This window comes from Eulemur rufifrons, chromosome 15 (assembly GCF_041146395.1).
Source record: "Eulemur rufifrons isolate Redbay chromosome 15, OSU_ERuf_1, whole genome shotgun sequence".
NCBI classification, from domain to species: domain Eukaryota; kingdom Metazoa; phylum Chordata; class Mammalia; order Primates; family Lemuridae; genus Eulemur; species Eulemur rufifrons.
Window position 1 is genome coordinate 96,296,306 of NC_090997.1, and position 12,819 is coordinate 96,309,124.

Below are 12,819 nucleotides of genomic sequence, written 5' to 3' on the forward strand. Positions count from 1 at the left end.
CACCCACATATTTTAGCATTCTTATGTGAAGTAGCTATATTATAAGTGAATATTAGAATCTAAATATAATGTGGCTATAGGTTTTTTCTTTATCTTTATATTTGTTATTGCCTTCTTTTTATACTTTAGGAAAATAGAAAAATGGGGGAAAAAAAAAAAAAAGAAATAGTCATATCCCCGAGGGCCAACTCTTTGTTGCTTTTAAGTTTCATTGTCCTTATAAGCATATATGTTCCCTCATTTAATCTTGGTAATATTAGTTCCAGAGCACTGCTGAATTCAAGTATATAGTTTTCATACTTATCAGTAGATTCCCATCATGACACTTTTATAATTACAAAATTTTGGAGAGCATTTGAAACAACTGGAATTAAGTTCAGATACATTACCATTGGATGAAGAATTCATCGCAGTAATATTCTGAATTTAGGATTAAAATGGAAAAACCAAGGGAAGGAAAATATTATGCCCATGCCTAGCTATCCATTGGTAAAGCCAGAATTAACCAAATTTTTGGTAACAAGATGTGTAGCAAAACCACTCTATAACTTCATCATGGTAGTTTAAAAGATTTGTATGATTTCAAAATTCTTGGACCATACTCTATCATATTGCTTGTTGATTTTTTTTTTTTGTTGAGACAGAGTCTCACTTTGTTGCCCAGGCTAGAGTGAGTGCCGTGGCGTCAGCTTAGCTCACAGCAACCTCAGACTCCTGGGCTTAAGCGATCCTACTGCCTCAGCCTCCCGAGTAGCTGGGACTACAGGCATGCGCCACTATGCCCGGCTAATTTTTTCTATATAGATTTTTAGTTGTCCATATAATTTCTTTCTATTTTTAGTAGAGACGGGGTCTCGCTCTTGCTCAGGCTGGTCTCGAACTCCTGACCTCGAGCGATCCACCCGCCTCGGCCTCCCAGAGTGCTAGGATTACAAGCGTGAGCCACCGCGCCCAGCCCATGCTTGTTGATTTTTTAAAAAATAATTATAAAGGCAAAAATGAAATTATATATATATGTATGTGTGTATCATTGGCATATAGCTGTTGTAAATCAAAAGTCTACTTGTCTGACTGAGCAGAATAAAAAATAATTGGTTTAAAAAGGATAAAGAATGAGAGAAGAAAAAAGTCTTCTGGAAAAATGCTGAAAATGGTTGTCAGGCTTTTCAGGAAAATTGACAAGCTACATTTTGAAAAGCATTTATATCTTTTATGTATCCAAATACCATCTGTCATTTAAAAAAATACCCCACACTGAAAATCTAATATAGACAATGCTACATTTATGTGGTCATAGTTTGAGAATAATAATAATAGTAATTTAATAGTAAGGAAGCCAGTTCTAGAAGTACATAGAAATAGCTATGTGATACAAAAACTGCGTGGGACATTTGGATAATCCTCAGAATGGCTATCAATATAACAGAAATTATGAATTGACTTCATTTTGAATGATGAATATTAACAAAAATAATCAACACTTTGGGCCATTTTAGTAGATCAAAGTGTTTTTTTTAATAACTAACGGAATATTGTCATAATTTTCAAATGTTGATGATTATAGTTGAATTTTCCTTTCTCTTAACATCTGGGGCATATTTTTTGACTTGACATGGCTCTCTATTCAGAATTAAGATGTGAAGAGCATTAGGATAAAAATGCATCATACAAGTGTGATAGTGAAGTTCTAATCTATAAAGTATTTATATTAGACCTGGCTAAAGATGACATCAAGAAATTAATTTGTTCTCTTTGCAGTTTAAAAACAACAGCAGTGACAAGAATGATAAAAACCTACCAACTGAACTCTGACAAGGGATGCTTTTTTCTAACACATGCTATATATTTGCTTTTTGATATCTAGTTATAGAAGAGGCATTTCTCTTTGTTGCTTGTTCTGAAATTTGTTTATCTTTAATAGATAATTTATAGTTTATCCATGGGTAGAGATTTAGTTTTAAAAGAATTATATTATTAAATCCTAATTTACAATTATCTTACACATGGTGAAATGAGTCAATAAATGTAATATCATTTAGCTGAAGGTCAAAAAGAAGAAAATATGACTGCAGAAGCTGTTGTACCTTTGATTTCTGCATCACACCCAATTGCATCAGTGAGTGGTTGATTCTTAGTTTCAGTGTTAATGAAGCACATCTGATTTTATATCCCAGAAGCTTGAATTGCATCACCAAACTATCATTCTGCTTTATTAAAAATTAAGCCTTTTCTAAGAGTCACCATAATTTTACATGTCTCAAAAGCAATTTTATACTTCAAATTTGTGCTCCAGCTGTATGTATTTACTGAATATTTGTATAGATGTCTATCCCTGGGCTTTTATCGCCTTTTAAATACTGTTAACTAGAAGTGTGACAACCTCTTGAACCCCTGGGCACAGACCTGGGAGGGTACACTGAAGATGCCGGCCTAGGAAGAGGAAGAAAAGAAAGGTGGCACATCCCACCTTACCTATTCTTACCTTCCTCATTCTTTTAGTGGCAAATTAGGAGACCTTTCTCCTTCCCCTTCCCTGCTGGGTCTTTCTAGACTCAACACTAAAGGAGTCCCTCTTTCTTCTGAGCCCCGACTCCCTCCCATTTTACTTCGAGTTTCTTCCGTGCTCAGTTTTAGCCCCAGGTGTAGAGGATCACTTTTTCTAGACATGCCTCCCACCACCTGCAAGCTTAGGCTTCTCAGAAGTTTCTGTACAACGTTTCTTTTGTAAGGGACAGAGAGATATCCAGATGTGGGCTTCAGGACTTTGATAGGCATCAGTTGTTTATAGGCAAGTGAGCTTCCCTTAGTGTCATCGAAAACTTAAAGTGGGTAGGGACGAGAGGGCAGGAACGGGCACAATACCTCAATCTGAGCATTGGAAGCATCTTCAAGAAACACGTTCTATTCTGGAAGCTTCCTGAAGATTCCAGGGACTTTGGCAGGGCTACCCAGTACTCTGCTTCCCAACCTCTAATCAGACCACCCTGCTGTCGGGTTGTTGTGGTGTTCCATCCTGCTTTGGCATGGCATGGTGATGAAAGATAATGTGACACAGAGGTATGGGTGACATCCTGCACAGGTGACAGATGCGTATGTTCAAGGGAAAGATTTGCAGTTTAGATTTTGCAGCCATTGTATAATGAGAGCCTTGGGACTGGGCTGGAATCATCCCAGTCTGCTTGGCGGCAGCCCCTCTGGGCCGGCCGTGCACAGCTACCTTTGAGTGCTCCACTTCCAAGTCACCTGCCCAGCTCTCCGCTGCTCCTGTGGAAGCTCTGGTTGAAACCCAAGGAGAACAGCTGCTGCCTTGACTTTTCCCTCATGTGAAACTTTGAAGCCCCATAGATGCTTGTTGGCCTGGCTGCTATTAAGCCTTTAAAAATCCCTTTTTTATTTTGAGAATTTTTGAGAAAAATGCCTCATCTGGGCCTGCTTGTTCCTCAAAGTTCTGTTTCAGTGAGTCTGGGTCAGGGCCTCAGAATCTGCGTGTTTATCCTGAGCACAGTGGACTTCTGGTATCTAGTGTCCCTAGGCCACCCTGTGGGGAGTGTCAGCCTGTGGCTCTGCTACTTCCAGTGGGGTTTAGCATGGAGAATGTCAGTTTCTATTGATGGTTTATGTGCTAGAAAAATGGATTACCATTGAAGTGTGTTATGCATCAATTTGTATCCCCTCAAAAAGATAAGTGGAAGTCCTAACCCCCAGCACCTCAGAATGTGATCTTATTTGGAAGTAGGGTCTTTATACAGGGAATCAAGTTCAAATGGGGTTGTTAGCACAAGCCCTGATCCAGTAAGGACTGGAGTTCTTACAAAAGGGGAAATGTAGACACAGAGACAGACGTGCACAGAGGGATGATGATGTGAGGAGACACAGGGAGAAGACGGTCATGTGACAGGAGTGACAAATCCACAAGCCAAGGACGCAAGGTTCGCCAGCCAACACTGGGAGTTACAAAAGGCAAAAATGGACTCTCTGTGAGGACGCTTAGGGAGTGCCTGGCCCCGCCACACCTTGGTTTCAACTTCCAGCCTGCAGGACTGTCAGACAATACATTTCAAAGCCACCAGTTTTTGATACTTTGTATGGCAGCTCTAGGAAACTAATACATGTGTTATAAATAAATATTTTTGTGTTACACTTTTGAGACAAAAGAAAGAAGGGGTTACCGAATTAAAGAGGAAGGTTTGGCTCATCTAATGTAGGCTTGGCTAATCATTTACTCTTGTATATTTTCTCCTCTGCCCGCCCAAGTGGTTCACTGAACTTCTGGCTTTAAAGTTGATTTATAACTTTAACAGTTCTGTGCATCTACCTGGTACATATCTTATGAAAGATTCTAACCTGCAGAAGAATGTTTTCATGTGGTACTTTAGTGTGATAGTTTCTCTTTTTTTACATTTATATCTTTGGTCCATTTGAGTTCATCCTGGTATACAGTATGAGGTGTGGCTCCAATGTAGTTTTTCTACAGATGACTGCACAGTTGATTCAATTCTGTTTGTTGAACAGTCTCCTACAGAAGCATTTTTAAGATTTTTTTTATAGTGGGCCTTCCAAGTTTACTGTTTGTTAAGAGCTTTCATGCTGAGTGAAAGATATGACCCATTGGTCTACATGTTTTGTTATTTTTCCCAATTTTGAAATCAAAAACAGAAAAGAAAATAAGTTATTTATTCAAAGTTGTAAATTTTACTTAATTTATATACACTACATATATACTGTGATTTCATCTGTCCTGTGTGATATATTGAGTAACTTCCCATTACTCTTAGAAATAAAAGACAGAAATTCATGAGACTTGAGACATTTAGATAAGCCAGTGCTGATAAGAGGTGATCAGGTGAATTGTCATTCAATTTTAATAGGACATCAAAATTGTTCCCCAGGAGTGAAGGATGTGCCCAGTTTCCCTTCTCGCTTTTCCCATCTGTTGTAGGTGTCCCCACATTCTCTAAGACTCAGTCCCGGGTCCTCCAGCTGCTTTAAACCAACTTGAAAAGTTAGTCCACTCAGAGCCTCAGCTGTTAACTTTTAGGCTGATGCTTTGAGATTTCTTTCTTTAGGTTTGAAAAACCTAAATATTCAGTTCCCATTTTCAGCTGCCTGCTGGACAGCAGTTAAATGCTACATTTTCACCAACACATCTGAAAGCAAACTGGCCATTTTCCCCTTTCTCCTCTTTCCCAGCAACTCATTTGCTTCTCCTGCTCCTCTGCATTTCTGCCAGGGGCTCCACCCTTCTTCCTTATTCAACTTCGGAATCGTCTCTGTGCCTGGCTCTTCTTCACCATGTACCATCGGTTCTTCTTCAGCGTCTCTAGATTTATGCTCCTTCTCCATTCTACTGTCATCAGCCTGGTCTACACCCTAATATTTTTCTAGGATTGAATTACTGTCATATCCTCCTAACTCATCTTTTTGCCTCCAGTCTCTTGTCCCTTTAATTCATCCTACTTATTATTGCCAAAATCGTATCTGTAAATCATCATTTCAAAATGCTTTCCTCTCTTGTGTTAATTTCCTATGGCTGCCATAACTAAGTATCACCAAGTGGCTTAAAACAATAGAAATGTATTATCTCACAGTTCTGGAGGCTAGAAGTCTGAAATCAAGGGGTAGACAAGGCCATGCTCTCTTTGAAGGCTCTGTATCTACCTCTTGCTAGTGTCTGATGTCTGCTGGCAATCCTTGGTGTTCCCTGGCTTGTAGCTGCCTCTCTTCAATCTCTGCCACCAACCCGTGAGGTGTGCTCCCTGTGTTTCTGTGCCTCTGTGTCCAAATTTCCCTCTTCTTATAAGGACACTGATCATGTCGGATTTAGGTCCCACCCTAATCTAGGGTGACTTTATCTTAACTTGATTACATCTGGAGACCCTATTTCCAAATGAGGTTGAATTCATAGGTTCCAGGAGAATATGAATTCTAGGAGAGGTGACAGACCTTTGCAAAAAGCCTGTTCACTAACCTGCTTCCTATCTTATTTGATTTCTGCTTTCCAATATGATCTGCTTAAGTCAGACACACACCCTTTCCCCTTCCATTCTCCCCTTCACACAGCATCTTAATTTTATTTTCCTTTTGTTTGTATCCCTGCATCTTCCTTTCTCTATTCAAATTCTATACTTATTTTTTTTTCTGCTAAAGGAACACCTCACCTTCTACTTCCTTTCTGAAACTTCGGACTGCTTTGACCAATATAATCTTGAATTGAGTTTGCCGTCACAAGGCAACAGTCTTCGGTCCAGAGTATCTTATGGAAGTGAATCACCGGGGATCTAAAACACAGTAACAGCTCTTACCTGTTTATTTCCTTCATGATAGGTTTGTGGCTGGAGGAGTGGGGAACCTGCGGCCCTCTAGGTCCCCAAGTGCGGCCCCTCAACTGAATCTAAACTTCACAGAACAAATTACTTTAGTAAAAGGATCTGTTCTGTAAAATTTGGATTCAGTCAAAAGGCTGCACTCAAGGATCCAGAAGGCCACATGTGGCCCTAAAGCCACAGGTTCTCCAACCCTGCCAGAGAAGTATTTCTACAATCTAAGTTTAATTTGTTTAAGCCATGAACATGTTCTTTAAAAGTTACATATGTGCAAAATGAATTTATATTAAATGGATCATATTTTAGTGTAGTCAGGGTATCTTTCATTTAAATAAAATCTCTGACAGATACTGGCATGAAATGAGCATACTTTTGACAAAATAAGTGTTCTCCTTTTTTAATTGAAATATGATTTTTCACAAATTGTGATTTCTTAACCTGAAGACCAGGTGGATTAACTATGGTATATCTGTGTTCTTAGAATGACCCTGAAACTAGACAACTTCTCCAAGATACAGGTGGCTGGATTTCTGAGGTGACTACACTGTATCTTTCTGGATTAACCTAGTCTGTATTTAGAACTCTGGAATCCCTTTACCCCCAACAGTGGTATATTTAGACCCACTGGGTGAACCTCAGTGTGTCCTAAGCATCAACATGGCTGAGCCAAAGTTTGAGCTTCCCTGAAATGAAGGTTACACCTTAGTGATGAAAGATGTTAGTTTTCTTTGGGAATTGAAGACCAGAGACCTACAAAAGGGAGAGAAAATCAATATGGGTCCTAATGAGATCCAAGTAAATAGATCCATAGAAAACAGTGAGAGGCTTGGAAGGAATCTCATAGTGGAGAAGAATTAGAAGAGAAGAATTCACCTGTTTCCTGTATAACTCTGTCTATAACCGATAATTTTCCAGAGAAAATTCACTAAATAGCCTTGAGATTTGTTTCATACTACCTTATATGATTTCTGTCTTTCACAGGAACCAAGGGCTCTAATCAGTAGCTTTAGATTGTTGTCTTTACATTAGACTACAGTTCAAACTGGCTGACTGACTATTTTTGGCACAATTAGTACTTCTTTCTCTTCACCCCACCCCTAGTTCTCAAATACTCACTTTAAACATTTTTGTTGCTAATGTGAAGATAAATCCACTGCCTCAAGCACATGGTTAAACATTGGATTAATAGAATGTTAATTCTGTTGACTGAATTAACTGTTCCTGGTTGGGAACCCCTAGTTCCAGGGAATCTTAGGGTTTCAGTTCTGTTTCCTTGGTAACTAAAGTGTTCCATGCAGTTTGCTCAACTTTGAATGGGCACTTCTCTTAGGAACATTTTCCCTTATAAGTAAATCACTTGATGTGTTACAATATAAGTTCTGTTTAAAAATTCTTGAGACAAATTCACCATGATTTACTTTAAAAAACAAGTGGCCTTGTCCTTTTGGTCTAGGATTTATCACTTAGTTGCATCTAGCAGAGCCCCTAACACAATAATAAGAAATAGCAGAAGTGTGATTGCTTAAAAAAAAGGTGAAACTTAATAAAATGATGGAAGTGCCCTTCTCTAGAGGGAATTAAAGTTTCTCTTTGTAGTATTGCTTGTGTTCATTATGTGACTATTTCATAAACACAAAATCAAATAAAATGGTGGGCAGTTCCCTCGCTGGAGGGTGTTAAAAGTGTTTCTTCATAAAATAACATGTCACATCATAACATTTGGTTCTTTTTACCTGGTCAAGATGTTTGCTTAGGGCATTTGAAATGCATATTTGAAAACTAGTAGATAAATGCTTTGAATTTAAAAAGTCATTCAGGCTCTGAGCTATGGAAGAATATTTTCCAAAGCATGCATTCAAGTTCTGTCACTGTTTTTCTTCTTGCATCAATAAGGCAGAAATGGAATATAATCAGAGTTGGTTTTTCTTTATTCCTGTCCACAGTTCAGAAATATAAACTGAGAAATATATTTTCCCTTCCTGATTAGATCGTGAAATTCCCCAAACCGTGATCCAGAACAATGCTGCCATTCACAATGGATTTGTGGAAGTGGGAGGCTCCATTGAGCCTGTTTATGAAATGTTTCAAGTTTAAGAGATTTACAAATACATAGATGTATAAACATACAATCAAATAGTCAATTAGTACCTAATACACACATATTGAAACACATGGCCCCAGTCTTTTGAAATCAGACAGACCTACCTAAATGTCTTTAATTTAATTGGCTAACAAATAGCAAGACCACTTTGATGGAATCTTCACCATGAAAGTGATTGTCAAAATGGGTAAGTGGTTCTTATTAGCCCACTTAACCAATTTCTGATTTACTTTAACTATTTTTAATAAACTTAAGAATGAACTTTAATGAACTTAAGAATATATCATGGAAGCCATATTTTTAAAAAGGAAGTATATTCTAGAGAAGGATCGTGGTGATGGCTGCACAGCAATGTGAATATACTTAATGCCACTGAGCTGTGTACTTAAAAATGGTTGAGATGGTAAATTTTACATTATGTATATTTTACCACAATAAAAAAGTATAATACTTTATATTGCATATATGAAAAGGAAACGGACATTGCATGGCAAAAACAAACTGATAAAAATGATGCTAAATTCAGAGGGGATTCCTCTTATCCAAAACTTTGATTTCTAGATAAGAATAAAAACATATTGCAAGAAGATACATTGAAAAACCAGTGAACTAGGGTGGAATAAATAAATAGCAACAGGCTATTCTTTAGGCTCCTCTACAGTCTCTTTTATAATTATAGTACAAACAGTTTCATTTCATTTAACAGTTATTTGATGAGCTCCTTCTAGGTGCTGGGTACTGTTATATGTGTGAAAATACACCAAAGTACAAAACTGACCAATCTCTGCCTTCAAAAAACTTCCATTCTACTAAGCCAGTTATCACAGGAAGGTGAATGTAGCAATTATAATTTGCCCATTTTACACGTGAAGAAGCAGAAATGGAGCTGAGTTTACTAATTTATCTGTTATAAATAGTGGCTTCCAAGTATTTTCCTGTATTAACTCAGCTGAGTGCTTTTATTTTCTCAATCTTATGCCCAATTTATGGATGACGGCACTGAGGCACAGAGAGGTTAATAATAGAATGGTTTAGTATTAGGGAAACTATTTGAATTCTAGAATACCTCTCCTATGTGAAATTCTTAACATAGGCTAAAGAAATGATAGAAAGAGTTGTACCTTTTTATCATTATTTGCCTTAAAAAAAACCAACCAAACCTTGTCTTCTCCCTCTCCTGCCATTGGCATATATATTACCATGGGGGTTGCATCGACTGAAGAACACGACCTTTGCCTTAGGGCAACTCAGGCCCGTAGCAAGTGCTCAGTAATATTAGTTATTATTATTGTTGTTGGTTTTCAGGGTTTTTATATAATTAATCTTGAATCTATTTTTTAAGAGTATTATGTAACTATACAATAAAATCATGAGATGACCTGGAATTTTGCAAAACTAGGATAGAACCAGTTTTTGAAATGCATTTTAAACATTCAGGCAGTGTATTTTTTTTTTTTTTTTTTTTTTACTTACGTTACATGATCTGCCTTATGCTATTATGCCTGTCTTTTCAAATAATCTTATTGCCCCTAACCAAAACTAATTGAAATTTGATTGTTTTGTTTTTTGCTTTTGTTTTGTTTTTACATGTTGTTACCACTAAGAAAAAAAACATTCCAGAGATATAACAGCTACTGCCAATTTTCTGAGTTAATGTTAACTAGAGATTTTGGCTGCATTTAAATGCTTTAAGCCATCTTACAAGCTTATACCATTTATGCATACAAATATTTAAATGAATTAGGAAAGAGAATGTAGAGGTAAGAAATAAAACCCATTGTAGAATAAATCCTTTTCAAATGCAATTCTTTTAGGATTTGAATCAACCACGTATAATAGAAAACCTCCAAATAACAGTGGCTTAAAAAAGACAAAGCTTATTCTTTTTCTTTCACATAAAATAAATTTGGATTTCTTTCACCAGTAGTATGGAAGCTCCGCAGTCTAAAGGACCCAAGCTCCTTCTGACATTCTGTTCCTTATCCTAGCACAAGGCTTCCTTCCCAAGGTCAGCTCTGGCTCTAATGTGGCTACTGGAGCTTCAGCCATCGACATCCCTTACAGGCAGCGGGAAAGTGGAAGACAGGAACTCAGTAGGGACAGACTTCTCTGCTGAAGCAGTTTCCTTTAAGGAGCCTTTCTGGAAGTCTTTCTCAGCACTTCCTCTTATATCCACTGGACAGACCTTAAGCTGTATCTGTCTGCCCGGGACCTGGAAAAGATAGTCTTTAAGCTGTGCACATTGTACCTGGAATGAAGTCTGAGTTCTATTAATGAGAAGAGTTGGATGGATATTTGGCAGGCAAATAGTAGTCTCTGCTACAGTAGTAAACTTCAAATCATAATTTCAGAATTGGATATCCTGTTTAATGAATATTCTGACTCACTGAGTGTCAAAATACATCATAGATAAACTATCATTTTAAAAAAGAATCAGAACATAATAATATAAAATTCACACTAAGGCTATATTGGGGAAAAAAAAGCCACCACTTATTGAGTGTATATTATCTTCACAACAACCCTATGAGTTAGGGACTATTACTGTGGCCATTTTATAGATAAAGAAACAGAGGCATCAAGATGCTAAGTAGCTTTCCCAAATGTGTCATGAACTAAGGAGTGGCAGAGAACTGTGCAGTCTGGTTTCTAATTGTGTGCCCATAAGGCCATAGCACAGTGCTGCTTCATTTTGTAATTCAAAAAGTATTTCAGGATGTTGCAGTTGGTCATCATGAACATGAATTGTCTGTTATCTTATGTATTTATGAAAAATTCTGGCCAAACTATTTGCTGTGTTTCTGTACACATGATTGTACTGTGTGCATGTTTTAGATCAAAATGCACACACATTGACTTCTAAGAACAGTTCTTATATTGAAGGGAAATTTTCTCTACATGAGAGAATGTGTTCTAGGCACCAGTGGTGAATAAATATTGCATAATTATCTTCAGAAAGCGTCACTGTGCTGAATTTTAGAACCTGGTCTCAGTGCCAGTTGAGAGCCAACAGCTTTGAAGATCTGGAGTTTTTGCATCACTTATGCTTTTGCCTCTATTTGAGATCCAGAGGTGAATTTGAAGTGTAGCTCTACCACTCCCATTGGAAGAGACAAGTGTGTGTGTGTGTGTGTATGGTGGTGGTGGTGGTTACAGAAAGACATTCTAAGAATCTGCAGGGGGTGGTGCCATTAGCAAGGAGAGTGGAGAGGGGTGCAGAAGAGAGTGAGGAGGGCTTGGGAGGGCATGACAGGCATCTTTCAGCTCTGAACTATCTACTAAGTATGTAAGTGTAAACACTTCCTGATATATGAACTGGTCATTTTGAGACTAAAATATTTAGCAGGAAATAGCCCCTCTTCAACCCTCACCTTCTCAGGTGCAGAACTTGGCTTGTTCCCTCTCCCTTTGTTTGAATTATGTCATTAATCAACCTTAGTGAAAGATCACTTAGTCATCGATGAAAGCATAAACTCTTAATTGTTAGGAATCACTGGTGCAGCACAAACCTTTTTCTACCCTTGAATAAATTCAAATGCTTATTTTCTCATGAATTTTTTTTTAATTCTTAGGCTAAATAATCACAGCCTCTTTCTCTCCCATCACATCTTTTTCTCAATCTTTATATTCCAGTACATCACAGAACTGTCCCTATGGCAATGCTCTGCTGTGGGTGGCTCCTACCTAGCCACCAAATTTTGAGGGAGTTGCAGACTTACAACCTTTAGAGGTTGCAAAGCTGGGTTGGTGGTCTTCCTGGAGCCTGAGCAGTGAATCTGAGATCCATGAACCCAGGGGTCCTGACATGTTATCATGATGTCTCAACCCTTTTTCATTAGAAAAAATGAATTGAATGGAATTGAATTTGGTGAGAGCAATTAAATACTAAAGAAGAAGATTTTGCCAGTTTGGTTGAGCTTTAGAGACCACAAACCATTGTAATATCTTAGATTTCTTGATGTCCAGAACTAACATATGTCCTCTGTGAGACAGTAATTGCCCCTGTTGAGAATACATGCATTAATGTAAGATGTCCATTACTCTGTATAAGCACTAGGTATCAAATAATATGTCTTACACATATATGAACCATGTGTTCAAATGTTTATAAACCCATGGAGCCTATAGATTGCAAATTCTATGAGGGCAGAAATTTTTATTTTCATCCATTTTTAATTGTTATATTTCCAGTTCCTAAGATAGTACCTGGAACATAACAGGTGCTTATTAAACATTTGTTAAATGTTGCATGATTAATAAAATGCAAATTCAGTCTGTGCATCATTGATCTCAGTAATTTTTGGCTATTATTTATTTTCTCAGTCAAGATTCACTAAAAGGGCATTAACTAATATGTGTGTTTGGGAAGTGTGGTTAAGGGTAGGGCTTCAGACT

The 12,819-nt window shown here is 37.6% G+C and overlaps 1 protein-coding gene across 7 annotated transcripts in view; it reads left to right on the top strand.

Annotated features, from left to right (window-relative positions):
• ESR1 (estrogen receptor 1) overlaps positions 1-12,819 on the top strand; it is a 241,716-nt gene that overhangs the window by 118,065 nt on the left and 110,832 nt on the right. The window lies entirely within an intron of this gene.